Source organism: Sus scrofa, chromosome 18, assembly GCF_054392235.1.
Source record: "Sus scrofa isolate SSC_HxYL_T2T_F1_AM1 chromosome 18, Sscrofa_HxYL_maternal_Yorkshire_Landrace_v2.0, whole genome shotgun sequence".
NCBI lineage: Eukaryota > Metazoa > Chordata > Mammalia > Artiodactyla > Suidae > Sus > Sus scrofa.
The window spans coordinates 42,280,614-42,306,539 of record NC_139400.1 but is presented as its reverse complement, the minus strand read 5'-3'; the positions used below and the strand labels follow the sequence as shown (position 1 = coordinate 42,306,539).

General features: G+C 37.6%; 1 protein-coding gene across 8 annotated transcripts in view; it reads left to right on the top strand.

Moving 5' to 3' along the window:
* ZNF277 (zinc finger protein 277) overlaps positions 1–25,926 on the top strand; it is a 112,713-nt gene that overhangs the window by 13,053 nt on the left and 73,734 nt on the right. The window lies entirely within an intron of this gene.

The following is a 25,926-nucleotide window of genomic DNA, read 5'->3' as shown; positions in this document are numbered from 1 at the left end:
TCAGTATAAATATATCCTGCCTCCCTTTCTTTTTCTGGTTTAGTCATACTAGTATTTCAAATCTTAGTTTAAATGTCACTTTTTTTATGGAACTCTTCTTGAATCGTAGACTGAATTAGCTACACACTTCTTTGGAGCTTGAATCATATTATACTATATAGTTATCTAGGAGAACACCATTACCTGCTCATAGAGAGAGAAATTTTAATTCTAATAGTTTAGAATTCTAAATTCTAAATTCTAATTCTAATAGTTTAAAATTCTAAATTTTAATTCTAATAGTTTTCTAAATTCTAAATTCTAAATTTTAATTCTAATAGTTCTATATGTGTGTGTGTATACATACATATATATACACACTATGTTAGTTTCCAAGGGCTGCCTGTAACAAACTACACACATGGAATGACTTAAAACAGCAGAAGTTTATTCTCACAGTTCTGAAGTCCAGGAGGCCAAAATCAAGGTGTCAGCAGGGCCGTGTTTCTACATCTTTCAAGGAGAATCTCTTCCTTGCCTCTTTTCAGATACTGGTAGCACCAGGCATTTCTTGACTTGTGACAGCATAACTGCAGTGTCTGCCTCAGTCTTCAAGTGGCCTTCTTCCCTGTGTCTCTTTGTCATCTCCTTTTCTGTCTCTTACAATGACTTCATTCATTGAGGGCTCACACTAATCCAGGATGATTTCATCTCTAGATTTTAAGGTTTCAGGATCCTAATTTTATCTGCAAAGACTGTTATTCCAGATAGGGTCACTTTCTGAGGTTCTAGGTGAATATATGTCCTGCGAGTCATCATTGAAGCCATTCCATGTGTTAAAGATACTCCCTTGTTTCCAGATAGTCTTCTTTCTTATCTGGCTGGGGGTGTCTGCACTAGTGAGTACACACATAAAAATGTGAGTGGGGGAAGGGGGAGGATCCTGTCTTTTTGTTTAAGCACTCTACAGCAGATAGTACCTACTACCTGACTTTATGGACATTGGCACTTATTCTTTTTTTTGTCTTTTTAGGGCTGCACCCAAGGCATATAGAGGTTTCAGTGCTAGGGGTTGAATTGAAGCTGTAGCTGCTGGCCTACCCCACAGCCACAGCAACGCAGGATCCTTAACCCACTGAACAAGGCCAGGGATCGAACCTGCATCCTCATGGATACTAGTCAGATTTTTATCCACTGAGCCATGATGGGAACTCTAGGACTTACTTTTTTACCTTATTGTTCTCATTAATATTAAATTCTTTCTAGAAGGTTACCACTGAGGATTTGGATAGCTTACTACTTAAAATGTGTAGTCTTTTTATGCTGGAGACTTTCCATCATTGTTATTTTTTTTACTTATCTTTTATTATTTTAGGTACATGCTAAGTCCCTTTGCTTGTTGACTGATAGCTGGACGTTTGTCCCTTATGCTTACAGTCCTTGAAATTTGGTTTCATCCTGAGATTGACAGCGTAGTGTGGTGCAAAGAACTCTGAACTTAGGGACAAAAGAATCCAGTTCATGTATTAGTTGTGCGACCTTAAATAAATTACCCTGAACTTCTTTTTCCTCATAACTAAGAAATAATAATCTTTCTTACTTCACAGGTTAATATTAGTGTGTTTAGGAGGTGATTTTATGAAATACAGAGAGTTATGTAAGGTTAGCGGTGTTATATTAATATCCTACTTGAAGTGACCAGCTTTGGTTTTACTGATAAATGCCTTTCTGTCTTGACTGTATAGTATGACAAGCTTGTTCCCCCTTTACACTGTCACTTATCAGCTAAATATTCACAGAATATTTGATCTGGGGATAATTCACTTTGGGAAATATTTTAAAAGGACACATTGTTTCTGTCTTCTTTGAGTTTATAGTCTAAAGGAAAAGGCACATACAGTAACTAGGTTAAGCTCTGAGTAAGTGGCTAGAAAGGTGGATAAAAGTAAATGGAGAGAGAAAATACTTGCTTGAAAGAAGTGATCATAGTTGACTTTGTAGAAGAAGTGAGACTAGAGGACTAGCTAGAAAGGACTCCAGCAGGCATGTAGGTGGATAGAGTACCTGAGCCTGCATGAAATATACATGGAAAAAAGAGCCAGATGTCATCCCAAGCATATTGTAGAAACTACTTAAAAACATTCAGGCCCCAGGGAGAAGTAGTGGGAAATTAACTGGGATAAAGGGTGAGATAAGACTGCATATGATAACCATCTTACAAAAACCAAGAAACCATCCGGTGCTCAAGCCCTTATTTATGTGGATGTGGAGTTTCACAGATTTGGACCTTTGTTCTCCATCAGACTGAATGGTCTCCAAATGTAGTTAGTGGAACCTCCACAGTTAAGAATAAAAGCACACAAACAATTCTCCTTAGATGTCAAAAGGAAACTCTTGATCTTCCTCAGAGTTTCAGGAGGCATTTATTGAGTGCTAATTATGTGCCAGGTCCTGAAGGCATCAAAAAGAACAAAACGGTGTTCCTACCCTGAATGAGCCACTTGTCTAGTAGAAGAAAATGTTACAGAATAAAAGAGTCACACTGAAGCAATGAGATGACTTTGTCTACTGTGCTACTAACCAGTGTGTGACATTGGGTAGGCTTCACCAGGAAGTGAGACCTAGGCAGCGGTCTTTGCAAGGTGGGGTGGGTCTTCTTGACAGAGGAGGCCGAAAGGCTTGGAGTTGCCCTACACCTGCATATTACCAAAACCCTAAGTGATGTGGTGGAGTAGGAGACAAGGGTAAAAAGGAGACCGGGCTGTATTAAAAAAGAGCTTGTGGGCCATGTGGAAGAACTCAGGCTATCTCCTACATGACAGGAAATGTTTTAGGTGAGTGAATCAGATTTGCTGGTAGAAAGAGCCTTGGGGCAGTTTTAATGTGAAAATGAATTCACCCTTCAGAGGCTCTTGTGGGAAGACCACATTTCTTATGTAGTCCAAACAGGGTACCAAGCTAAATAAGTCTCTCTAAGATGTATAAACCATCATGTAACCTTGCAGCTCAAGAACCAGCTGTAATTTCTCTGTGTCTATAGGAAAAATTCCAAAATCAAAGAATATTTTCATTCAGGACTCCTCTTTGCCAGGCCCCACTAATTTAATCTGCCACTTCTCAACCAGAGTTAGTTGTGGGTTTTCTTTTTCTCTCTTGCTTGATGTAACCACTCTTGAGGTATGAGTTAATCTAAGAGGCACACAGATGGAGGAGTAAAGCCTAGTCATTGAGTGCTCACTTGACTTTGTCGTGTGGAAATCTGCAATTTTAAATGTTATTTTCTAAATGAAAGTGGATTTTTAAAGTTACATTTTTCTTTATTATTTCTAGGAAATTTTTGCTTTCTAAGAAAAGTTGATATTATTTCATAATTAAACATGGCCATATACCTTTGTGATTCTGTATTCTTTTGATCCATGACACAGTTTACCAGATACTCCTAATTAAGCTCTAGACTTTATACAAATCTTCTAAGAATTTTCAAACAAGCCCTCACATCATTTGGGAGGGAGAGGGATTGTGTCTGTAAAATTGTGCATGTGCGCATATACACGTGTGTGTGTGTAATAAAAATGTCAGTTTGTTGTAAACATTTTTAAAATGTTGATGTGTTCATTGGAGTGAGGTTTAGTCTGGTTAGCCAAAAAGGAGAAATGCTGCTTTGTTTCTGTCATTGTTCTCTTACTGAAAACTTACATACATATGTACTACAAATCCTTTATTCTGATTTAGCACAACTGTTAAGCCCAGGATCATCCTTTCAGAGATATTTAATCTTCCACTGCAGTACCTCTTTTTAATGGTAAACTGCTTCGTTGTACACGTGTGTGTGTGTGTGTGTGTGTGTGTGTGTGTGTGTGAGAGAATAGCTCAGTTACTTCTGAAATCTCTAACGAATGCCATCTGGTCCTAATGATGGAGTGCATTTTTTTATGTATTTATATATTTTTGTCTCCTTCCATCTCCACACTGCTATTTTTTCCATTTTGATAATTTATTATTTAAAAGATTAGTTCATTGCCTTAATTTTTTTTTTTTGCTATTTTTCTTTCAATTTTGTTAGACATGAATGACATCTTTCATTTCTGAAAGTAAGCAAACATCAGCATGATACTATCTCATATCATGTATTAGGAGCAGTAACCCATAAGATCAGGGTACAGCTTATTTTATGTATTCCTTCCTAATATCAAGTGTATTTGCTTGAAATCAATAATTTGGGGGAGAGGAGTCTACTCTTTAAAAAAAAAAGACCAAATGGTAGTTTCCACCTCATTAGGAAAGACTGGTAACAATTTAAAATATTCTGGCATTCCTCTTGTGGCTCAGCAGTAACAAACCAGGCTAGTATCCATGAGGACTTGGGTTCAATTCCTGGTCTCACTCAGTGGGTTAAGGATCCGGCATTGCCATTAGCTGTGGTATAGGTCACAGACACAGCTCGGATCTGGCATTGCTGTGGCTGTGGTATAGGATGGCAGCTGCAGCCCCAATTTAATCCCTAGCCTGGGAACTGCCATATGCCATGGGTGTGGCCCTAAGAAGACAAGTAAAATATTCTGCTGTATTCTCCACTGAGTTCCCTTGGCAAAAATGGAGCAGTATCCAAGGACTACCTGCCACCCCTTCCCCCATAAAAGGATTTTCTCCCTTAACTACAGTGATTTTAAAGTCTTTGCCTGTGTCATGTATTAAAGACTAGACAGTGATTTTAAAAGTGAATAATGAGATCTGGGGAATTAAGATAGGGCTTGGAGTCAGTATAATCCCCTGGGATTAAATTCTCAAAGGAAGACAACATGAATTGCTCGAAAAAGGAAACAAGGTGTCAACTAGACAATAGAAGAAACTGAGATTTGCAGAACAGAACAGAGTAGTTGGTCTGGGATAGTTTGTAGATTGACATGAATTCGTGCAGGATAATGCTCTTAATTTTCAGGTGTTCCACTCCAGTACCTATTTTGTGTTGATTGATTGGGCTTCTTTGAATTAATTTGAAAACCAGATTACAAATGGAGTACTGAGATTAAGGCTACTTCGCCGAGATTAGTGAAAGTTTAGGCATATGTATGTGCACAAACAATAGCACAACTACTAGTTGATGATAATCTGGGTGTTGTAAGGGATGAGCACAAGTTGAAACTGCCTCCTACTTGGGATGTCCTCTCCTCAAGATCCTCTTGAGTCCTGAACCTGAATAACAGTTTAGTAGCAGTTATGTTAGATTGGTTACATATCAAATATTTTATGTAGTGTCCAAATACCTAGGGATACTGGTCTTACCCCATCTGCCTCACTACATTGAACTTTTGTCTGTAGTCACTGAAGTACCTTGTAATCTTGAGTATGATGTGTAAAGTTTCTTGAGTAGTTAGTTCACTTCCATTATCCTCGCATATTTTGGAGAAATTTTGTCATCTTCTAGCCAGTTCACCAGTGCAGACCTAACTCATATATTCTCTCTGCCTAGCATTTTTCCCTGCCTTTCGACCCCCTACTCATGCCTTAAGACTTAGTTAAGATACCACCTTCACCTTTCCTTTGGAATGTTTTTGACTCCTTGCCTCCATTCAAAAGGTAACTTAGCATTTCCTCTTCTCACATTTCATTTCCATCATCAGCATTAAATCCTGTTAGAATGTATGGGTATTGAAAGCTCCTATGTGGCACAGCAGGTTAAGGATCCACCATTACCACAGCTGTGACAGGCTAAAACTGTGGCGTAGATTCAATCCCTGACCCAGGAACTTCCTCATGCTACATTTTGGGAAATAGTCTTTAGCTTGTTTGTTTCTCTGTGGACTCACTCACCAACTTTACAAAGCCTGAAATGCTGAATATCTTTAGTGTCTTACTGGATTGCATGGTCAGGACCTTATTCGTATTGTCACTACACTTGAATACAGTAGCCTAAACACATTCGAGGAGTGCACTTCATCACTGCTGCCCAGGTAAGGAAACAAACAGAAGCAAGAAAGGATCAAATGTTGTGTCTGAGGTCCAAGGCTATCACTGGCAGAGGACATTGCAAGTCCCCAGATTCTAGGCGGCCTCTTCTACCTCAGAGACTCCAGGAATCAGGCAAAGTTGCTTCCCTCCTAGAGACATTGTGGACGTATAATGTACCTTTTTGCCAAAAAAGAGTTTTGTTATTTTTTTTTTTCCCTCGGTGACTCAAAACCACAGTTCTACTCGTGTACTGGCTGCAGGAACAATATTACCATGCTGTCCTGCTCTACTCACTCACCCTTTTAAGGAAATGCTTAAAGAACAGCAGGGCCCTATGGTGACAAAGGCACTTTATTCTCAGTTCAGTATTCCACTTGGCAGCCTTGTCTTTCTTCTCCTTAATTGCAATAAGCTAACCTCTTGCATCTGAAATGTAGTTGTAATCCAAAGGAAATAACCACATCAGTGAAGGTTTTATTAGTTGTGAATTTCTTAAATAATGAGATAAGGAAAACATAAATAACAGTCTTTGCAAGCATGTAGTTTAGCACAATGTACCAGTTCATGTATCTCTGCATCAATGTACAAGAAGTTACATAAACCCAAAAGACATAAATAGGGTTGATAAATTAACGGTATGTGCCAGAACTGATCCAGTGCTGCAGATTAAGTGCTAATTTAGGTGGCCTGATTTGAGAGGCATTGAAAAACCTCCATTTCTCAAAAGCCTGTCTTCCTCGTTTGCTGCTGATATAAAAAAAATTATCTTCATCAGTCCAATACTTTTCATTACACACTATCCACTGTGAAGCACTGTTTTTTTAAAAAATGTGAACTATTCATCACAGAGAGGCAGTACATCATGTCACTCACCTCTGTAGAGGTCACCTCAGTGTGAATTTCACCAGGTCATTTACAAAATGAATTTTAAAATGAGTCAATCAACAAAATGGACTCCTTTTGCTCATGGCTGAGCTGAGCACAATGGGGAAAGAAAGATAAGCTAATTTTAAGGAGCTTCCAGTGTAATTTATGAGACTAACCATATACGCATAAAACAAAAGTTCCGGCAATATTTTATTGATTGGAGAAAGATTTGGTACATGAGAGAGCAATGTTTCTCAAATTTTTTTAAGCGATAGAACAGTTTTCCAAGTTATCTTACACAAAATCCCAATACATAAAACCTATGGAAGTTGGTCCTCTTTGGTTAGAGAGGGTGAGGTGAAGCCAAGGGAGCCATCTGCTCTGGTTGTCCCTTCATCCCCAGTGGGCCGCTTGGGATCTTAAGGCATCTGGGAACACAAAAATCATTAAATTCAGCATGTAAACTTGAGGTAAACTGAGAAAAAAAGGAAAATCCACTCTAAATCTGACAAGGAGAGGAAAATCCCAGGTAGGAATTCCTTCTCAAGTTGGTGTTTAAAAAACATAAACAATTGAGGGTAGTGAGAAATGAAGTTGGGTAAGGAGGGTAGGTAGATATTAGGTCTAAGCTAGAAAAGCAGGCAGAAATGTTGAGATTTGTTGACAAAGAAAATAGGGAGACACTAGGGTTTTAATCTTAGGAACTAAAGTGATGAAAGAAGACTTGAAGAAGGGAGATTGGCAGCAAGTGCAAGATGATTTAGGAAGAGAATTGATGCTTATTCTCAAGTTATTCCTTCCTCTCTGGCTCTTCTTAGTTTCATTATTTGAGAAACTGAGAGCAATCCAGCCACCTATCCTTCTCCTCTCTCAGTCCCCAGTGCTCTGTGTCATACCTGCCTGAGCCTTCTATCTCCCATTCTGTGCAAAACTGAATCCAGTTGAACAAACGCACATGCTTTGCTTATAGACCCTAGCCTGGGGGTCGTCATGCTTTATTGATGCCTAATAAACCCCATAATGCCACTTTCCTTTTCTTTTTTAAAAGACTTTGTTTTTACTTCCCTCCCTGAATTAAGAGGGACTATACATCCTCTCAAATTGGAAAGATCTATATGTGGCTATATCTCATCATCAAAGGAGATAATTTTAATTTATATAAATGCCGGAAAATGGGCAATAAGACTTGAATTTAATTTCTCAGAAAAATTTTTTTAATTCATCAATTCCTTCTTTTCATTTACTTATGTACTGATGATTCCTCTCCAGTTAGTCCCCATAGCAACACCAGTTAATGCTAAAGAAACTGCGACATCTTCAGCTCTCCCACAGAGCATCTCAGTTAAAATAGCCATGAAACACGGTTGCCTTTATTATTTCCTTTGCTTAAAAGGAGTTGATGTTTTGGGATCTTTCCTGGTGATTGAGGCTTAACTTCCTAAATTCTCTGGCCAGAATTGAAGCCTCTGATTTAGAGAAGATTTTTCGAAGGTGATTGGAATACCACTTCTTCCCCCACATTCATACTCCATGTTGGTGAATGAAGTGGTTTTCAAAATATGATTTCCCAACAGCATCGCATCGTCTGGGTACTGGTTAGAAATGCAGATTCATGTGTTACACCCCAGACCTATTGAATCAGCTACTCAGGATGGGGCCCAGTCCTTGTTTTAACAAGTACTCCAGGTGACTGGGATGCACACTGAAGTTTGAAAACTACTGGTGTACAGGATAAACAGACTTGCACTGGGCAGTAACATCACATCCAGTTTGATGGAATCTACTCACATGATTAGAAATTATCCTACTTTTTGTTTTTATATCACCTAAATTTATTTATATCATAAAATATTAGCTGAATACCAATTTGTGTTAAGATAAATTATGGCAGCGGAGCGTGTGATTGATTTTAGCAACTATAGATAAATGTTTCCTGATACTTATTTATCCATTATTAACAGGGTTTTTTTTTTTTTTTTTTTTTGGTTTTTTTTTAAAGCCAAGTAATTACCAGTTAGTCTATGATAATAGGTAATGGCTCAGAGTACAAAAGCATGAGATTTTTTTTAAAAATTCTGTCTCATGTTTTGATGTGTAGATGCTGATAGGTATTCACCTTTTTGAAAGGGGTACAGTTGACCCTTGAACATCACAGGGGTTAGGGCTGCCAACTCTTCACGCAGTTGAAAATCTGAGTATAACCAAATTCACAATTCCACAACCTCAGATTCAACTAACCTTAGATCACATAGTACTAGTATTTACTATTGAAAAAAATCTGCATATAAATGGACCTGCACATTCCTGCACAAGCAAGAATCTTTTGGAGACCATGGTTTAGAGAACAAAAGTAGAAAGCAGATGTAATAGAGAGCTTCACAAAAGGGCCAGCTTATCATGCCATCTAAAGTTTTAAGAGTCAGGTAGGCCCTCAAACGGGGAAATTCAGGCAGAAATTTGGGCTGTAGAGAGGCTGCAAGTTAAGATATTTTAAATTGCTGTTTACCACAAAGGAAATTGCACTTTTTGGTGATCTAGTTAAGTCCGAAAGCCAGGCTGTGAGGCATTATTAAAAAGAGGCAAATGGGGTTCAGAAACCAACATAACTAAGATTCCCCTGATCAGGAATCCAGAGATTAGTCCAAGGAAACAGTAGCAGCAGAGTGATTCTCATCAGCACCTGGCATTTGCTCCTTCCTCTTGATCACCACCTCCATAATTCAGATCGTCTCAATAGCTAACCAAGACTGTTGTATGTTGGGGTCAGATCCCTGGATATTAGTAATATTCATAGTCCCCTGAATATACTGTCTCTGCCCCATGACTCCTAAAATGCCCGCAGCCACGCTGTCCTCCCCAAGTGGGTTTGCTCCTGCCGTATACTCATATTTGCCCTTAAGGTCTTAGTTCAAATAATGAACGTTTTCAGCTTTGATTGGCAGACTTAGATCCTCTCCTTACCCTGGATTTTCCCTATACCTTGTACATAGCATTATAACCAATGCCATATATTGTAATTATTTGTGCCTCTACCTGTGCTTTGGTAACTGGATCCATGTCTTCATCTCTCTAATCCTTTTTCTTTGCTTGGTGCCTAGCACACTGTAGATTTTCAGTAAACATTTTGGAATGAATGATTAAGAGTGTTTCTCATATTATAACAGGCATGGCTGAGAAAAATGGACAAAGAAATTCCAAATAAAAATTATTTCAGAAAATGTATAATTTTTATTTGGAATTTCTTTGTCCATTTTTCTCAGCTTCCAGTAACTTCAGCTGTTTTAGTGTCCCAAATTTATCTCCTTAATGTCTTATATACAGATATAAGAAAAATGCTTTAAATAAAGTTACTATATACCAGGGAATCTGGAAAGTGGAAGACTATATTTTTACCTTTACAGAAGGATATGTTAGCCATTTCAGAAAATCTCCAGGGAAGTCCATTAGTGGAATCTTAAGGTAGGAGGTTGGACTAGGGTGTTTCTGTGCTTGTTTCAGGTATTTATTTAATAGAATTCTTGGACTGAATTGTCCAGACCTTATAGAAAACCTCTTCTGTTCTCTCCTCTCTTTGCATTTCCACGTTAATCCAAAATTCAGAATTTTAGTGTTATGTGGTTAGAATTGAGAAATAAAAGGAAATACTAGATTTTCTCCATGGTTAGTGTATTATAATGTCCTTTAATTTATCTGGCAACATCTCAGAAAACAATATGATGTTTTGTTTAAGGCACATAAGTTTTCTGAAAATTTTTTAAGTTTTCTGAAAATTGTTTAAGGCACTTACCAGGTTTCTGAAAATTATTGTGTTGGGTAGCTTTTCAAAGGGATTGCACACATCACTGACTAGAAACATCCTGTCTTGATGACTGTCAACAAAATCAAACGCAAATATTTTTACCTACTGATTCCATGCAAATATTCCTAAATAGCTTCACTTGTTTTTCGTTGCCATAGTTATTCTTTCTTCCTCTTTGATCATTTACTTATTGATCAAATGAATATTCACTTAGCATCTACTGTATGCTGGGCACTGGGCCGGGGTTAAAACCAGAAGAATGTATTAAATCGACAAACTTTCTGCCTTCAGACTTTAAAACTAGTGGGAGAAGTAGACTTTAGCAGCATTTCATCTTCTCTCCATATCGTAATATGTGGCTTCTGATCTGTGGTGGAGAGAACTGGGTATAAAATGAATTTATATAGCAGAAGCCAGACCACAACCTCAGAGAGATTATAATGGACTGCCAGGTAACAGAAATGATGGAAATGGGGTGCAAAATGACCATTTTGAATCACTGCTACCTTCAGCTTGATTTGGGAACTGTAAGGAGTAGTGATGATTGTGGCAAATGGGAACATACCTACCCTGCCTGAGGAACCAGCCATCCAGTCTGGATTATTGACATGTGGAAGTGGGCTCGCAGTGTTTGCAGAATCTGGAAATTCTTTTAATGTATACTGTTTCAATGTTAATGATGGAGGCTAATTGAAATTTAAATACTGTACATATCAAAATGTATCAGAGGGATGGATTTGGCGTGAGGGTTGCCAGTATATAAACTCAGAGTCAGAGCTCCCTAGGAGTTAACTACATGAGTTTTAGCATCTAATTTTAAGACAAAAGCCTTTTTTGCTTCCTTTCTTTTTAGAATTACCAGTTCAGTCAAGTGAAAATAAAGGTTGAGACCCAGTTATATTTGCATTTCAGATAAGCAACTAATAACTTTTTTAGTATATATCCTGAATATTGCTCAGTGTATGCTTATGCTATGCAATACCATGCAGTATCTGGGACATACTTATACTAAAACAGTATTCGTTGTATATCTGAAATTCAAATTTAACTGGGCCTCCTGTATTTTACCTGGTAACCCTATTCCTAGCATTAAATTTTTGAATTTAAGTTTGCCAAATAAATGGTCTATCTGTGAAGTATTTAACCATTTTTCCTATTTATTAACAATTAACTTAGGAGTTTCCACTGTGGCACAGCAGAAGCAAATCCAACTAGTGTCCATGAGGATGCAGGTTCGATCCCTGGCCTCGCTCAGTGGGTTAGGGATCTGGCATTGCCATGAGGTGTGGTGTAGATCACAGATGTGGCTTGGATCCCAGGTTGCTGTGATGTAGGCCAGCAGCTGTAGCTCTGAGTTGATCTCTAGGCTGGGAACTTCCATGTACCGTGGGTATGGCCCTAAAAAGCAAAAAGTAAAAGTAAAAAATAAAAAATAATTTAAATAATTAAATTACAATTTTTATTAAGTGATGTCTGTATGCCAAGCTGGGCATACTTTCAAATACAAAGGGTTTGGTTTTGGTTTTGGTTTTTAAATCTGTCTAAGGGGAAGCTTTCTTATTTAGCCTTCATATATATATATATATATATATATATATATATATATATATATATATACCTAAAAATGTTTTTACAGAGTTTTATTATTTTGGCACAAAAATAATAGTTCTGTGGTTCAAATTAACATTTTTATCTACGTATTTCTCCCCATACCACCAGATTGCCTTTGTAGGACCTTTAAAGAAACCCTATCTTTGTAAATGCCCTTTCCATGTTAGCACATTGATTTTTATTTTAATCTTTGAAAAGCTAAGTTCTGAGCATTTTGCTTCATATAATATTCTCCCTGATGCCCACGTCACTTTGCAACTGCTTTTGTACTTTTTGAGATTCTCCTGTTCTTCCCTTTGTAATATTAACCATCTGTATTAATGAGATAATAAACCAGGCTGGTTGCTAATGAATTGATTCATTCAACTGCTAGGTTTAATTAGAAAGACATTTAACATGCCAGCAGATGTTCTGGTTTTGTTTAATTGTCCCCAAATATAATAGAATACAATGAATTTTTATATTTTTGGCATAAATTAAATCAAGATTTGTTACTCTATCATATATTGTAAAAGGCTAACTAATACAGTGGAGTTTTTTTTACCATTGTATTCCAAATATCAGAAGGAAAATGAGTTTCCTTCTAAAAATACTGTAACCGGCACAAGAGTGAAGTCTAGGAGTTAAGGGTATCGTGACCCTCAAATCTGTGTAAAGGAAACTAAGCCGTAGGTGCATTATAAAGTTTTTTTTTCAGTACTTGGATAGGAATGCAGCTTCTAAATTAATTAAGCAATAAAAAAACTTTACTGAAGAAATGTAGTTCTAGGAGTTCCCTGGTAGCCTACTGGTTAAGGATTCAGTGTTGTCACTGCTAAGGCTCAGATTCAGACCCTGACCTAGCAACTACCACATGCCCTGGGCACAGCCAAAAAAAAAAGAAGAATGGTTGCTCTCTCCCCTCCCAAAAAAAGAACTGTAACTCCAGAGACACTCTAATGAGTTTTTTTGTTTGCTTTTCATGGTTTTGCTTGTATTGAAAGAGATTTTTACTTTAAAAAAAAAGAAAGAAAGAACAAGGCAAAGTTTTAGGAGAGATTTTAATGTTCAGGACTTTTATTAGAGAAACTGTCAGGGGAAGTTTTAAATGCGTTAGTGCATGCACAAAAGTAACAGCTCATACAAACTGTCCTTGCTTTAGAGCTTCAGCCTCCAGCATGCCCCTCCTAAGAAAGGAATGAAAGGATTTTATGCAGTGTCCCAGACACCAGGCTGATAGATGATGTGAATTAAGCAATACACAGATACAAAGCAAAGTACAGATACACTAGGAAAAAATCGTCTTTAAAAAAATTACCAGATGGGTAAGTTCTTCCATCCTGGGCATACTTCCTGAGATAGGGGCATAAAGCCTTGTAGAGTAGCTAAAGAGAAAAAGGAGGAAGAAGACAAAAGTAATTCCCTTCACCTTTCCAGCTTAGCATTTTCTGTTTTTGTTTTTGTTTTTTGTTCAGTAGTTCCTTTTGTTTAAAAATGTGTGTTTTTTTTTAAATTAGGGATCTTGGAGTTCATGTAATGACTCAGCGGTAAGGAACCCGATTAGTGTCCATGAGGGTACAGGTTTGATCCCTGGCTTCAGTCAGTGGTTAGGATCCAGTGGTGCCCCATGAGCTGTGGTATAGGTTGCTGTCTTGGCTCAGATCCTGTGTTGCTGTGGCTGTGGTGTAGGCTGGTAACTGTAGCTCCAATTCAGCCCTTAGCCTGGAAATTTCCATATGCCACCGGTGCAGCCCTAAAAAGACAAAAACTTTTAAAAAATAAAAAAAATAAAGTGGAGATCTTAATGTAAATGTGGATTTGTATAATTTTTTCCCGAGTACTTCCCCATGCCACTAAAACTCTCAAAAGAAACATTTTTAATGATTTGCTCAATTTCTGTAATTCACTTAATCATTCTTATTATTTGATATTAGGACATTTTAATTTTTTTCTATCATTAACTTAACATGAATAGGTATCCTTTAATAAACCCCCCCAATCTTGCTTTTATATAGGGCAGTTATTTCTGGGGAAGGATCAGCCTCGGGTACCAGTTAAAGTTTAATTTTCACATTACATTTCAGAGTGTAAGGAAAGCAACAGTTTTCTAAAATTAGGGCAGGAAGAGAATGAAATCAAGAGGGTAGGCTAGGCATAGAGAAATGCTAGTGGAACAGAAAGTTTTGCCTACCTTGGTTTCTGTACCATCTTAACATCTGCATTGAATTGTTGCAGCCTAGAGTGATTGCTTTTTTTTTTCATCTGAGGTTCATTTCTTACAGATTTGCAGTATTTTCTTTTAGTTTTAACAGTTCTTTCAAGGACTTGGTAAGATTTTTAATGTCATTCATACACAACCACAGAAATGTGTGTGAGATTAGCGTTTGTGATGGTAGGCTACCATAACCCCTAGGAATAGTCTATAAGTAGAACTTGGCTTAGTGGGTCTCCTTTTTATAAGTCTACTCAGGCAGCTTGAGAAGATTCCAGCCACCATAAAAACTTGAGACATTAAGTAGCTTCATGAATTTTAAGTGTCTTTCAGAATTCATTCATTCTTAATTCCCTACTCCGCTTTACTATAGACTGGTGGTGTCAGCTTCGAGCAGGTGCTTGGGTGATTGTAGTGAAAGTTCAGCTTTGACTTTTTACTCAAAACTAGTCATAATGTACCTGGGACCAAAACTGTATCTCATTTCACAATTCGTAAAGTCTGTTTTACCGAATAGCCAACAATTAGCTTTTCTGCCTATTTTTTTTTTTTAAAAAAAAGGATGCAAAATAAATTTACTAAATCCCATAAAAGGCTATGGATAGCATTTTATATGCCTAGCTATGTCTGCTTTCTGGTTGTGTTTTTGATTTTTCAGATTTAGAGAGGTGATTAAAACCCTTGAATGATAGGGGTTTGAACAGCTAGGGTCTCCTTATACATGGATTTCTTCTGTGAGTACTACAGAATCTGCAGTTGCTGCAGAACCACGGATACAGAGGGCCCACTGTAAAGTTATATTCGGATTTCAACTGTGAAGGTGTTGGTGCCCCTCATCTCTGCATTGTTAAAGGGTCAACTGTAACTTCATTTAGACCTTATCTCTTGTTTTTTTCTGGGAGGAAAGAATGATAACTTGTATTGAAAGTGGAAACAAAACCTCATTTTTTAGTGTCAACCTCTCCCTGAGTTTATTTTTGCGCTTCTGTCTGAATTTTACCACATGTAACATTTTGCCGCAAATCCTTATATTCCTTAACCTCCGTGGTCTCTTTAGAATTGTGCTTTTATGAGTTTCTTCATAATCTGCTCTCCATTAAAAGACTCTAGTGCTCATTTGTTTAATCCTCTTGAATATCAAAGCCTCTAGTCAAAGCTTTTGTGTCATTCTGCTTGCTTTTACTTGAATGTCTGTAATAGAAGACTTTTTTAAAGCAAGGTGACCTGAACTACCCTTTGTTCCAAATAAAGTTACTTCATTGTTAAATAACATCCTTTGACTTACACCAAGGCAATAAACATTTTAAAATTCTACTTAGTTTTTTGAGCACTTTACTAAAAATTAGACTCTATTCCTCTACTAAACATGTATTCTTCTGTTCAGTGTCTTGTAGCATATGAGTACCAGGGGGTATATTCATTTTTTGTAGAATTTGGTGTTTCCTAACTCAGTACATTCATTATATTTCTCTACGATGAGTTCTGTCCACTGCTCTCAGCCTGCCTGCATTTAATACCTCTACTCCTTCCTACAATCTGCCCTTCTAGTTTTGTGGTCTCAATAGACTTCATCTCTCTTCAAGTTCTATCTTCCAAATTACTGAGGCATTTTAAAAAGCAATTAAATTTAAAAAGACTATTATTGAGCCATGTGTATAGACTGCTTGCCCAAATTTATGGATCCTAAAATGGCGAAGCTACTGGCCAGGAATTTTCAGCTTTCATATTAAAGCTCAGAAAGAAAGCCAAGGGGAGAGCAAAGTAAAGAGTATTGTCATAACAAAGAGAACTTTGGACTTTAAGTTCCCATGGCAAATTATACTTTTAGCTTCAGTTTTTTAAGAGGGTTTTTTTTTTTTTGGTCTATTTGCCTTAATTACTTTTTTATTAATGAAAAAATTATTGCATGTGATTTATTTCCTGTGTTAGTATGTTAAAACCTTAATAAATTAATTATATTAGTAAAGGTAATGTAATGGCATAAAAAATTTGTTCCATGGCTTTATCTATTAGAATGTTTTGTAAACAATGGAGAATCATTATTTTTTTAAATACATTTTGTCTTATTAGTACAAAAATACGCTGTTACTCATATTTAGAAACTCTTTAAAGCTTAGGATTTAAGAGGTAATTTTGTTTTAAATTCATTTCAATTAAATATGTGGATACTTTGGTTGTAAATGATGATGAATAGTACTGCCTCACTTTATAGGGACTTTGCCATTCATGATGCCCATAAAAAAATAAAATTAGAAAGGAGCAATAATAAGTTACTATACACTGTTTTAAATAACAATATTGGTGTGGTCATGAAAGGAAGAGGGAATCCAGGTCTCTCCATCATAATCCAAATATTAAGATATTTGCCCTAAAATACAATACAAGGGAAAATACAGTGACTCCAAGGTTAGGCCCTGGAATCTGCCTGGATTCTAATCCTCTGTGTTACCCTTTGGTCAAGGAGGTCATTGCTCAATCTCTGAATCAGAAGGCTGGGTTTACTGCTGCTGGAGAGTGGAGACCTGTGCTGGAAAATCATCGTCTTTCTGAACAAAGCAGACTGCTGATCTTGTTTTGGATTTGAGGAATCAGAGGTCAAAGACTGTTGGACTGTGAGAAGCAGTACTGTGTGAGGATTGGTAGACTTTAGCTGCAGCAGTGTAGTCACTGAATGAAGCTGTTGCCAGTTAACTGGCTTTCGAAAGTGTGGTAACTGACCCATTGAGATGAGTTCTAAACTATGACTCTCTTGCTACTTAACAATAACAAAACTGCCTTCCTCATAGAAATTTTTGATAATTAAATCAGAGGTTGTGTATAATCTTCCTAGCATAATGCCTAATAGAATCAGTCTGGCCTGAAAGAGAGTAGTAAAGCCCCTAAACTGTGAAAGACCAGCTTTAGAGCATTAGATCATCATATCGGGGCAGTGTAGCACCTTAAACTTGCCTCAGTCCCTAGTGTTACATACTACATGCTATTCATTTTCACTCTTATAGGTGCTTAATACACAGCTCTACAACAGTAACATTTTAGGCAGTGTTTATTTCACTTTTAAACAGATATCATTCCATTAAAAAGAATGAAATAATGCCGTTTGCAGCAACATGGATGAAACAGAGACTCATACTGAGTGAAGTAAGTCAGAAAGACAAGTACCATATGATATCACTTATATCTGGAATCTAATATAAGGCACAAATGAACCTTTCCATAGAAAAGAAAATCATGGACTTGCAGAATAGACTCATTGTTGCCAAGGGGGAGAGGGAGGGAGTGGGGTGGTTGGGGAGCTTGGGGTTCATAGATACAAACTATTGCCTTTGGAATGGATTAGTGATGAGATCCTGCTGTGTGGCACTGGGAACTCTGTCTAGTCACTTAAGATGGAACATGATAATATGTGAAAATAGAGTGTGTACATGTATGTCTGTAGGAGACAATATCCCGATAAAAATGTAGAAAGGAGACCCCAGCCATGATGACGAAGCAAAGTCTGGCCAACTGCCCCAGCCACCCCTCCCCCACACATCTGCTTTTGTAAACTTGTTTCCGCATCTGTTACTTTACCAGTTCTCAATCTGGTCCACCAAGCACGGACCCAGAAGAACTAGCCCATAAAAGCCTTGTGAAACCCCTCTTCGGGGCTCCGACTCCGGAGAGCGATCTCCTCTGAGCTCTCCAACTCTCCCAGTGCTTGCTTGGTTTCTCACCAGGTGAAAGAGCTGCTGGAGCTGTACGCTGCAGCCACAGAGCTGCTGTTGCTGGTACACTGGCCATGGGGCTGCCACCAGAGCTGATACACTCCAGCCTTGGGCTGCTGACAGCTGCCAAAACATGTGTACATGCTGTACAGTAGAAAAAAATTGTATTGGGGAAATAACTGTTAAAAAAATAATAAAAAAAAAACCATTCACTCTTAAAAAAAAAAAATAGGTATCATTTGCTTTCTAGACCATTGGGCTTTTTGTGCATTTGGTTTGGTTTTGAAGCTTTTATGAGCATCACAGATCTCTTTGAGAACCTGGTAAAAGCTATAAATTCTTTCCCCTGAGTGGTATATTGTGCATATACACATTTTTATATACAATAAAAATTGTATATAAAATTTGACAATTTCTTGGTTTGTCAGATTCCATGAAGGCCCAGGCCCTGTTCTTTAACACTATCTCTGTTCAAAAAGATAGTTTTCTGTGAGAATCTTTATATATAGAAGCACAGATTTTGATTGTAGGACATAGGGTAATACCAATAAAAAAGCCCTTTATGATAGAAAACATAAAATGTATGTCGTGATTGAGGTTTAGAGTAAAGGTTAAAATAGATTAGACAAGAAAATGCCAGGTCTTAGAGGCCACAGTGGCCCTTTCTAGGCAACAGTGAAGAGTGGGCACTAGGCTTTGAATATTAGTGTACATAAGCAACACATGGGGATCCTGCTCTAGCCCCAATCCCCAGAATTTTATTGGTTAGATCTGGCACTGGATAGTTTTTTTTTTGTTTGTTTGTTTGTTTGTTTTTTTGTCTTTTTGCCTTTTCTAGGGCCACTCCCACAGCATATGGAGGTTCCCAGGCTAGGGTTGAATCACAGCTGTAGCTGCGGGCCTACACCACAGCCACAGCAATATGGGATCCGAGCCGTGTTTGCAACCTATACCACAGCTCACAGCAATGCCAGATCCTTAACCCACTGAGCAAGGCCAGGGACCGACCCCACAACCTCATGGTTCCTAGTCGGATTCATTAACCACTGCGCCCCAACAGGAACTCCTGGTCCTAACTATTCTTAGAGAAAAATTGAATTACTTTATCAAATCCAAACATCGTTATGCAACAGCAGGTTTTCCCTAATTTCCTCTCCAGTCCAGTTTTTTAATATCTATCCCCTCTTGCACCTTAATGAATCCTCTAAAACAGATCTTCTCTAGAAGATTTTATGGTGTCAGATTGCTGGGCCTTGGGCCTTTGGTTCTTAAATTGCATTACCTATTAAAACAGGTTGCTTGTTCAGATTCCTCACCCCACCCCACCCCACCCCCGCCGTCAGAGTTTCCAGTTCAGTAGGTCCTGGTCTGGGGCCCAATGATTGCATTTCTACTGAGTTTTCAGGTGATTCTGATGTTGCTAGTCCATGGACCACACTTTGAGACCTTGATATATCATTGTTCCTCCAGGCCCATTTACCACTAGTCGCAGACACTAGATTGTTCATGCCAGCTGCTCAAACTCAATAAGGTTAACTCATGTTAAGTAATAATTGATAATTACTCTAGCTCATTTGAAAGAGGTAATTGCTCTTGGTTAGTATCTAACAATCAAAAGTATTGCAAAAATATCTTCTGTCTTGAGAGAGTAAGACAAGGGCAGAAAGAAAATTTTAAACAAAAATTTTAGTAAAGTGCAGATTGCTTCTTCTAGAACCTAGCCTGACTCTAGGTGAGAAAAACTTTTGAACAGGGGCTGCATCCTTAACCAGGAATCGGTCGCACTTACAATATGGCCCTACCTAGGTTATGCTTCCTTAGGAAGGAAATAAAGAACTCCTGTGGCTAGAGAGATTATTAACCATCTTTTCTGACTCTTTTCATATCAGAATAAAAGAAAAAAATAAAAAATCTGTATATATGTATGACTGGGTCACTTTGCTGTACAGCAGAAATTGGCACAACATTGAAAATCAACTATACTTTAATGTTTAAAAAATTGGGTGAGGAGTTCCCATCGCGGCGCAGTGATCAACGAATCTGAATCCGACTAGGAACCATGAGGTTGAGGGTTCGATCCCTGCCCTTGCTCAGTGGGTTAAGAATCTGGCGTTGCCGTGAGCTGTGGTGTAGGTTGCAGACACTGCTCGGCGTGGGCCAGCGGCTACAGCTCCGATTCAAACCCTAGCCTGGGAACCTCCATATGCCTAAAAATGGCAAAAAAAAAAAAAAAAAAATTGGGTGAAAAAAAAGCAAGCAAGTTCATATTAAAGTCAACCATTACGATATCTGGTTCCCCTTGCTAACCTCTCCTAATTGCTAGTGTCCAGACTGTCTTTAACCACTCCATAATTAAAGATGTAAGTGATCCACATTAAAATATTGGTACCCTTTGACCTAGAAATTCCACTTCTGTTTAATCCTAAGAAATTTATTTTAAAAAGGACAGTGAGAGATCCTATCTTGGCTCAGCAGAAACGAATCTGACTAGCATCCATGAGGATACAGGTTCAATCCCTCGCCTTGCTCAGTGGGTTAAGGATCCAGTGTTGCTGTGAATTGTGGTGTTAAGCTACAGCTGTGATTCAACCCCTAGCCTGGGAACTTCCATATGCTGCGGATGCGGCCCTTAAAAACAAAAACAGTGATTTAGGCACAAGTATATTCACTGTTTATAATACCAAGAAATGTGTACAGCTGGTTAAATAAGCTCAATTATGTTCCAATGTTAGAATGTTCTGGTTAATGTAAGTAATTTTATAGAAAGATATTTAGTGGTGTGGAAAGTACCTTATGACATATTAAGTGGAGAAAAAGATATGTGTCAAGAAGATATCTTAAATTTTTAATAAAAAGATGAGTTGAGATATATATATGAAGTAAAATCATGCTAATATTAATGGTGCTTATTTCTGAATGGTGGAATTATGGGTGCTTTTCCCCTTCATTTTGCTGTCTGAAAATTTTGTTTTAGAAATAAGACTTAGTTAAACTAGTTTAGTGAGAATTTTAATCAAAGTATTATACCTGTCAACCAAGACATACAGAAAATAACTGAGAGCTCTTTCTTACATTCTGAATAAAAAAAAGGTAAGAAATCCCAGAACCGTACTGGGTGCTCCTCTGTGGAAAAGAAAGGTTAGCAGCGAGGGCGGAAGGGTCCAGAAGGACACTCCTGGAGGCAGATATCTGCTGGCTGTGCTGTTAGCCTTTGTCATCTCATTACCAAGAGAGGCAACTCTGCCTGTTATTAACATTTCCACATTTACTTTTTTAATTCTTAAAATAAGTATATAGTACATCACTAAGAGTGGTCCAGGGTTATCACTGGCAATAAAATCCCAAACCAAGAAATGAAGATCTTTTCTTTTTTTTGGACTCTGGTTAGGAATTGCAGTAATTTCTAAAATTTCCAGTAAGATATTTGAAGACCTCACCAGCATATCAAAACAAACTGACTCTTGAAAATAATTATAAGACTTAGGTGTTTTGAACATTGAAAACTCCATTGAAAGCTCTAAAGTTTTATTGTACTCCTAAAACAGTTTCTTACCAGAAACTAGCAGTGCTAATATCCCTTGGTTATTTATAGTTCTGGATCTTCTCTTACGGAGCTGTTGGTGTCACAGATATGTTAGATTTTAGAGAACTCATCTTAAAGTGTCTTAATAATCCCGTGAAATCAGATTGTTATGATCATTATACAGCTATAGATGTGATAAATTCGTTTGAGTAATTAAAAAAAATGAAAAAAAAAATCCCTTAAGTCACCATAAAAGTATCTTTTAATAGATGTAGGACTCATCTCTTTAATATTAATAAGCATTCTTTCTACTCTATTCTTTTTTAAGTAAGAGTTTGTTTACCCCAATGCCTTTCACCTGGAGGAGTGGTTTACAAAGCTTCCCAAATTATTATAACAATATCCCCTTCTCCCATTGTAAATTACGTTTAGAACATAGCAGAAATGACAGGTGGCAGCAAGATTCAGAGTGAAGCACCTTTCTGCTCTGTAGTAGATTTCCTTTGACCAGCGTGCTGTCCTTTTATATTCCTAAGTATATTGAACATGTCAAATAGAATTATTGTCCTGTAAGCTTATTTAATACAGCCAAATAATTTATTTGGCATTTTATGTTTTATTTGGTAGCCATTGTGCATGATCAATAATCACTGTTTAAGAGTGCTGGAATTTGGGAAACCTAGGGTCTTTTGATGCTACTTTTTGTTGATTTTATCAAATATTTACCCACTGTGTTTTAACTTTACATTCTTTTCAAAAAGCCTTATTTTAGGAAATAAGAAAGCTTTATAGAATCAGAGCTGAGAATGAGAAGAGGTTGGAGAATACAGGCAACAGAGCAAGGGTGATAAATAACCTTTAAATAACTAGCATTTGACTAGCTTTGCTGGCTGTTTGTGAGAGTTGGGGGTATTTCTTAATCTCTTGCCTACTTCCAAAAGTCCCCTTCATTTTTTTTCCCCTTTCCTGTTTTTCCTTTCCTTTTTGTTAGTGTACCTCTGATTGCTAGGGAATTTGTGCGGAGTGGAAAAAGACTAGGAGATTTGAGTCTTCAGACCTAATAGACATAGAGTAAAGGATTTCTTTACTGTCGATATCTCCTCATTCCAGAAAGGGGATCTGAGCCCATTGCACTTTCAAAATAATAGTGGTAGCAACTTGCCCAACAGAGACCTTCCCCAAGATTAACTCTGGCCTAGGATAAGACCCATCTAAATGATTTTTTGAATGGTGCTGAATGCCATTTGTAGAAGGTCAAATGTACCACATGACAGTTTGACATGAAGATGAATTTGTCTGTTGCTTGGGAATTTATAATGTGCCATGTTGGTTTTTTGTCTTTCTCTGTTCTTTTTGTACAGAACTCTATCCCACATAGGAACACTTGAAATTTGGAGTGATTTTATAACACCAGAAGTACACAGATATAGATCATTGCTTCTGAACTTTTTTTGGGGGGGAGGGCATGTCCAAAATTAAAATTCAAAGTGGGAGGATTCTGTGGAATTATGTACCTTCAGATCAAAGTAAAATGTATAGAAACTATGGATGGGTTGCTGCTATTTTGTCAGTGCATATAATCTTTCCTTGACTTGCTCATTTCGATTACTCTCAGTAAAACAGATATGCAAAAAACTGCAATTTTTAATTTTATACCTGTTTTAACTGGTTTATATAAACATTTGGTTAGGTTTCATTGATTGCCACTTAATAACTTCAAATACAGTCACTTCAGTGTTTTGTTCTAATCTAGATTTCTTGAGGGATTTCTTCACTTTTAAGACTCTGCATCTCTTTGATATCAGTGTTTTTATTCCATGAGTCAATACCCTGAAATTTAGACTGGAACTCTTGAGTGATATTTACTGTCTTTCTCCATTTAGTATTTTTCTCTCTGAATGGCAATTTTATATGTGGATTTGGGAGAAATAACTATTCCAGTAAAACTGGTTATAAAGCATGTTTTCATAAAACAACTGCTATTTTCTCATTGTTTTGCAAAATAAAACTGGAACTGCATTGGGAAGGACAAAGCCTCCTTCTTGACTTGGCTGTCACATGATACAGAAACTCTTAAGATGGCCAGTCATTTGGCATAAAATGAGCATTGGCCTATACAAGAAGGCCTGTTGTAACACTTCTAGAGTGGCAAGATGCAAAGCAGAAAAGAACTTTTAGGTTATAGTTTTCTTATCCCTAAAGTGTAGTTTGTATTCTAGGTCCCTGCTAGCTGTAAGCTGTGACATACTAACCAGAAGCACTTTTTCTGTATGTGGGATATTTTGATTTCCTGGCCCTACATTGCTTTATTAAAGGTTTAAGTCTAAAACCTGAGCTGTATTGCAGTTCCCGTCATGGCGCAGCAGAAACAAATCCAACTAGGAACCATGAGGTTGTGGGTTGGATCCCTGGCCTCACCGAGTGGGTTAAGGATCCGGCGTTGCCATGATCTGTGGTGTAAGCTGCAGATTGGGCTCAGATCTGGTGTGGCTGTGACTGTGGTGTAGGCCGGCAGCTGTAGCTCCAATTTGACCCCTAGCCTGGGAACCTCTGTATGCTGCTGGTGCGGCCCTCAGAAGACAAAAAAAAAAAAAAAAAAGCTGAACTGTATTATCAGTAGATACCCTTGTCTATCCCAGTGTATTCAGCCCTAAAAATATTTTGTTATATATAAATAACAAAGGTGCTTCTGCTCTAGTAACCTTATATGCATTTCTGGAAAACTTTGCATTCTACAAAAGCATACAATACAATACAGATAAGAGATCTTGCAGGGGAAATAAGGTTAGGGTCAGATCACTCAAAACCAGTAGAATTTTGTAAATCAGAGCAATCCTAATAAAAAGAGCAATCAGAGTCCAGTTAATCTTTTGCATCATAGAACTCTAGAATTCATGCTGCCTTCTTCAGTGTTCCTTAGCAACATTTACTCCTAATGAAGACCAGTTTTACAGAAATTAAATATCTGACTCAATGTGTAGACTTCTATCAATCAGGCATTTTGTTTTTAAGACTATTTTTTTAAATGCAGTTTTAGATTTACAACAAAAATGAGAGCTATTTCCCATATACTCCTTATCCGCACACATGAATAGTCTCTCTTATTATCAACATTATTCATCAGAATGGTACATTTTTTACCAAGGATGAGCCTATATTGACATATAATAATCATCCAAGGTCCATTGTTTAGGGTATACCCTTGGTGTTATACATTCTAAGGGTTTTGCAAATGTATAATGATCTCCATAGTTGCCTTTTCCAGAATGTCATATAGTTGGAGCGATACAACATGCAGCCTTTTCAGATAGACTTCGATCACTTAGTAATATGTATTTAAGATTGTTCCAAGTATTTGTATGTCTTAATACTGTGTTTCTTTTTAGTGCTGGTAATATGCATTGCCTAGATGACCAAAATTTATCTGGTCGCCTGCTAAAGGACATCTTGGTTGCTTCCAAGAGATTATGATTAAACCTGTTGTCAATGTCTGTGTGCAACTTTTTGTGTGGACATCAGTTTTCCACTCTTTTGGATAAACGCCAGGGCATATGATTGCTGGATCATAAGATAAGAGTATGTTCAGCATGGTAACAAACTGCTACACAGTCTTCCAGGGTGACTGCACCAGTAATTTTATGTTCCCACTAGCTATGAATGAGAATTCCTTTTGCTCCTCATCCTCACAAGCATTTGGTATATACAGTGTTCTGGATTTTGGCCATTCCAATAGCTGTATATGAGATTTTTTTTTTGCTTTTTAGAGCCTCAATCGCGGAGGTTCTCAGGCCAGAGGTCGAATCAGAGCTACAGCTGCCAGCCTATGCCAGAGCCACAGCAGGGCGGGATCCAAGCCGTGTCTGTAACCTACTGCACAGCTCACAGCAATGCTGGATCCTTAACCCACTGAGCGAGGCCAGTGATTGAACGCTGCAACCTCATGGTTCCTAGTCGGATTCTTTTCCACTGCGCCACAAGGGAAACTCCTATGTATAGGATCTTGTTATTTTAGTTTGCATTTCCCTAATAATATAATGTGGAGCATCTTTTCATATGCTTATTTGCCTTCTCTGTGTCTTCTTTGGTGAGATGTCTGTCAGTGTCTTTAGCCCTATATAGTATTGTAAATCAACTATATGCTTAAAAATAAAATTAAAAAATAATAAAGATCTCCAGCTCATTTTTCAGTCAGATCGTAATCTTATTGTCAAGTTTTGTTTTGTTTTTTTGGTTTTTGTTTTTTTTTTTCTTTTTGCTATTTCTTTGGGCCGCTCTCGCGGCATATGGAGGTTCCCAGGCTAGG